Source organism: Myotis brandtii, unplaced genomic scaffold, assembly GCF_000412655.1.
Source record: "Myotis brandtii unplaced genomic scaffold, ASM41265v1 scaffold1102, whole genome shotgun sequence".
NCBI classification, from domain to species: Eukaryota; Metazoa; Chordata; class Mammalia; order Chiroptera; family Vespertilionidae; genus Myotis; species Myotis brandtii.
The window spans coordinates 1281889-1287511 of record NW_005353757.1 but is presented as its reverse complement, the minus strand read 5'-3'; positions in this window follow the sequence as shown (position 1 = coordinate 1287511).

Sequence of the window (5623 nt, the reverse complement as noted above, 5' to 3'; positions counted from 1 at the left end):
GGGGGGGGGGGGGGGCGAGTGTCTCCTCTATGTGAAAACCTCCCCTCCTGTACGCAAAGGGCTTTCCCAGTCATTGTTCTGTTTAACTCTCCCTCCACCCTCAGGGTTAGGTAGTAACCTGTCCACTGCACAGGTGGGGAACCGGAAGCCCAGAAAGGCCAGGCGAGTTCCTGAGATGCTCCCTGGGAGGTGGGAGAGAGAGGACTGACCCAGGGACTCCGGTTCAGCCTGGTTCGCCGGCTCCTTTGCTTTTTCATACATGTCCTGGGCCTCCCGCATCACCCAGTGGGGCCCGTGGAGCCTGTCAGCTGGAGTGCCAGCCCCTTCTCCCTCCAGTGACATGTTAGCCACTCCACAAAGGACCCTCGGGGGCCTGAGCCTCCTCCTTAGTGTGGCCTAAAAGCCTCAATTCCCCCCCAGCACACATACACGCTGAAACCCTGCCCCCGGCTTTCAGGGTGGCCGGGGGTGGGGGTCCTTGTCTAGCAGAGGAGACGGGAGTTGGGTGATTACAGAGAACGCATGACAAGTGTGGGGAGGGCTGAAGGTGCAAATGGAGGGAAGTGGTGTTACCCCAGGCCCATGAGCCCTGGCCAGGGGAAAATAGAAACTGCCTTCTTCCACCTTCTGATCTCACACAGGTGCCTTGCATTTGCCAAAATGCACTGGAACCCAGCCGGCAAAGGACCTGGGAAATTAAGAGTCCTCAGGCATGGTAGTCCAGGAGCTGAACACCACCAGCCAGCATCTGGGCACCGTTAGGGCCACCAGGAAGAGGTGATGGCCCCAGAAGGCCCGGGTGTCCTCGTTGGCAGCGTGGGGACCGCAGTGCCCTCCGAGGGTAGCTGTGAGGATTAAACGAACTCATGGCTGGGAGGGGAGGGGGAACTAACATTTCTGAGAGCCAAATGATTTACACGTATTCCCTGACCGGATTCCCACGGCAGCCTTCCATGGTGGGAGCCGGATTCTTTCTTTCTAGTTCTGGGATTCCGGGTGTATTATGTCTGTGTCACTCTTAAGTCCCAGATGGATTCCAGCCCCTCAGCTGCCCTCATCTGGAGGTTCCAGTTCCTGCCCAGAGACAGGTACCCCATTAGAATTCACCCCAAAGGCTGGACAGAGTTTCTCTCTCGCCAAGGTCAGACTCCACCAATTATCTTTGTTCCTCAGGCCCTGAAGCCAGGCCTGCACCCCCAGCACACACACACACACACACACACACACACACCACCACCACCACCACCACTCTGCACAGCAAACTCCCCTTTCTCTCCCCCACCACCCCACCCCGCCCCGCCCCACTCCGCTATCAAGAAATCCATTGTCAGACGCACACACTCAGAATGCTAAAAGACTGTTTTTCTTTTTCAAGGGCCCATTCCTAATCACAAGAGGCCACTTAGTCTGAGTGGGGCCTGGTAATGTTGATTAATGATAATACATTTCTCAAGAGAGTTGATGCTCAGCTTCGTCTCAGGCCTCAGTACCCCCCACTCTCCTTCACGTGCACATTAATCAGGGCAGCCATGGGTGAAGTCAGAGTTGTGACTGTGCCGAGCCAGCACAGCCAGGTTTGGTGAGCCTGAGAGGGGGCAGTGAAGGATTTAGAGAAGATAGACGAGAAGAAAGCTGGGCGCTAGGAAGGACGCTGCCCTCACTGATGGAGCGACAGTGGCGAGGCCTGAAAGCCGAGTCTTTATTTTATAGCCAGGTTCCACGAGGCAAAGTAAGGGCGGGGTTACCACGTTCTCGCGAGTTTCGAATCTACTCAGTTACCTGCACCTGAGCAAGCTTTGTTTACTTGCTGCACCTCCCGCAGCCTATATCACTCAGCCACGTGGGACTACAGGTCCCGACCATAAGGTCAAGCTTACAACTACAGCCTTTGGCTATCATTGTGCTGGGACTTACACGTGGCTTTGCCATGAGAGGATCTTGCCCTCTCATTAGTCCCAGGATTGAACCTGTCCAAACGCTGTAGCCGCTCTCCATTTATGACCAGTGACCTTTTGGCAAGAGCCTCCAATTCCCCAGCACAGGGCTCACTCTTAGGGTCCAGTTGCCTCTGTTCCCACCACTTCAGCAAGCCCGGCACCCCAGTGAGAAGCAGGAAGAGCACGTTGTATTTAAGAAACCGAGAGAAAACGGTTGGGAGGTTATTACAGTACTTCAGGGGGTGGATTAGTTTCTTGGGGCTCCTTAGTCAATCACCACAAACTTGCTGGCATAAAACAATAGACATTTATTTTCTCAGTTCTGGAGGCCAAACGTCCCAAATCAAGGTGTCAGCCAGACCACACCTCCCCCAAAGGCTCCAGGGAGAATCCGTCCCTTGCCTCTTGCAGCTTCTGTTGGCATCAGGCATTCTTCAGCTTCCTTGCGTGTGGCCATGTCACTCCAATCATCACCTCCTGCTCTGTGTGTCTGTCTTCTTCTCTTCTGTCAAATAGCCCATGTGTGCCTCTTCAGGGCACTTGTCATTGGATTCAGAGCCCACACAGATAATCCAGAATGATCTCCTCGTCTCAAGATTCTTAATTACATCTGCAAAGCCCCCCCCCCCCGCCCCCCGCCAATAAGGTCACATTCATAGGAACTAGTTCACATTCTGGGAACTAGTACATGGACATATATTTTGGGGGCCACCATTCAACCCACTATAGGGAGTCAATCAGAATTTGGGGGATTATGTAATAAACATTTGAAATGTTTGAAATAATAAACATGATAAAACAAACTTACTGTGTGGTTGTTTTTAGAACTGCCCTGCTTTCTTGATCCAATCTTCCTTCATTTTTGGTGAATACCTTTGAGAAGCCTTTCCCAGGTGGGTAGGTCTGATTAATGACAAGGCCTTTATTTTGCTGAGTGTAGTGTTTTAGAGCCAGAGTTAAATTGACCAAGACATTAGAGGGCCCTGGAAAAGCCATATGGGGAAAGGATGGAGAGAAAGGCAGGGAGCCAGGTGACAGCTGAAGAGAATCTAGGTTATGAAATGGATTCATTCCTTCAATGAATATTTATCTCAAGAAGCCTAAGCAAGCCCAGCTGGGTGCTAGGTAGTGGGAGTGTGATGGGTGGACACACATGACCCCTGCTCTCAAGTGCAAGGAGTCTCTTTCCCTATGATGTTCAATGTCAACCTCTCCACCACCCCCCACCCCAATCTTCAGCAAAACCTACACTGCTTTCTCCTGCTCTGCAGATGAGCTTGAGGGAGGAGATGGGAGGAAATGCTATCTTGTTCCCAGGTTGGAGGCAAAGCCAGAGGCTCCTCCAGGAAGCAACGCATGCACAGTGGGGCCTTGACTTATGAGTGTCCCGACTAACGAGTTTTTTGAGATACCAGCTGTCTCTCCGCCGATTTTTCGCATTGAGTTGATAGAGTAATTTGAGTTAACGAGCTCCTTAATGAGCTCGGTCTCAGAACGAATTAAACTCGTAAGTCAAGGCCCCACTGTAGTTAACATGTGCTAGTGGGCCAGCAAGGGTGGTACAGGCATTCAGCATCTGCTGCCCCCTTCTTAGGAAAGAAGAGCATTTTGATTTGCTTGTGGAAATTACCTCTTCCCCATTACAAGCAGTATTAATGGGACTGTCATTAAGGGTTTCCCCTGAATTCCTAGACAAGGGAAAGCACAGTCCAAGCGAGGCCAGGAAGACTGGGAGTTGAATCCTAATAGGAAAGAGGGAAGCACAAACTCAAGGTGGAGCTGACAGCCCAGCAGATGGAGTAAGATCCGTTCCTTCGACCTGACCTTGTGGGCCTTTTCCCTGTCAGCTTTTTCAGTAGACCCTTGGAATCAATGAGGTGTTCAATTCCTTCCAATGAAGTCCCTTTGGCTGAAGTTAACCAGACTCCTTTTTGGGTACCAGCAATCAAAGAACCCTAACTGATGGAAGGGATCAGAGAAGTTCAAACCCTTCCCCTCCAGGTGACCAGGGCCTGCCGTGGGGACAGCCGCATCTTACGTCCTCAGAGCCAGGTTTACAGCTCCTCTCTCGAACAGTTACCATCAACATCCACATGTCCCTTAAGTTACCGTGACTGCCCTTAATTAACAGGGACACTCACCGTGTCAGCACCAGCCCTCGGGAAAAGGCCAACACACTGGCAGAGAGCAGAGAAGGATCAAATTCATCTGGGTCAGCGTAAGGCATCAAGGGACAAACCGAGCTTAGTAGACAGTTCCGAAGGGACCCTTCAGCCTTGTGCCTAAACTCAAATGTGCACGCCCTGTGGGCCACTCTGGCTCGGAAGACAGTGACTTGGCAGAGGTTTCTCCTTTCTCAATGCATATGCCTTTGGACAGGCCATAGGGGAATTGCTTGGGGGAGGAAAAGTTCAATGCATACCTTCAGTGACTCTCCCCAAGTGTTCTTGCTGCCCTTAGTCTACACTGAGTCTCCTTCGCCCAAATCACCTTAAGTATTCACACCCATGCAGATAAGTACACATTGTAAGAAGTTGCTTAACTGCTTTTTAAAAAGTATCTCAATTTTGAATCCATTCTTGCTACTATCTCCAACCTCTTCTAATATCTTCTTTCAGGAAACTATGATTCCCCTGTATAAGCAGCAAAAAATCCTTTGGAGCTCCTGGGAGACCAGACTCTTAGCTCTCTCTCCCTAAGCAGGCCAAATTCCTCCTCAACCCATTACCCAGTCCAACTTTCAGGTGAGTGCAGCAGAGAAGCACCTGTACAAGGCAGGCACTGTGCTAAGTCCTGGGACTACAACCACGGTAAGGTGTGCTAACAGACCACAGGAGAGACATGAAACACAGGACTAGGGGTGTGATGACATCATAAAGCAGAGACGGTGCCAGTGGACCATCTTGGAGACATTCTGCCTCGCTGTCAGACCTATAAAGGCCACTCCTTGATGCAATATTTAAGCTGGGAGGGACCTGAAGGATGGGGACAGAGTGAGCAACATCAGTTGAGAATTGTTTCTCTTTCACTAGGGACTTCTCCAAAGCTGTCCCCAATTCAGGAAGAAATCATGTTCTAAAAGTCCACTTTCAAATTCACAGGTTTAGCATTCATTATGTTTTTCTCTATAGAAACACACACAAAGTGGCTAGGTTTTCCAGCTGGTCCACCAGCACCCAATTATTTATAATGTGCTGCACCAACAATACCTATAAGTAGCATTATTTAACCAGTCTTGTTTCTATGGGAAACTTAAATCGAGACCTGATGTCCAATGGAAACCCCTGTGCATAACCCCTCCTCTTCCTCATTAAGTCCCAGCAATTCTCTCATGGAGGTCTCTTCAATCCAGCCCTAGCCCCAATCCCACAACTTGGTTCAGTCCAACCTGATACCTGCACTTAACCTTATACCTAGCACAGCAACCCACTGAAAATTCAGTCATCTGGTCTGCAGTTCCTCCTCTCTGCAGCTGTCTCCCCCAATGTTCCAAAACATCCCACTTCATTAAACTAAAAGCCAGGGATGAATCCTCCAACATGTGAACAGAAGTATTGCCATGTCACTATAATAGCAACAAAATACTGGACACTCCTAAATGCCCAAGAGATGGCTGGTTACAGAAATTATGTAGTACCTCAAAGAGGGAGCAGAGGAGACATACAGAAACTTATGACAGACAACCA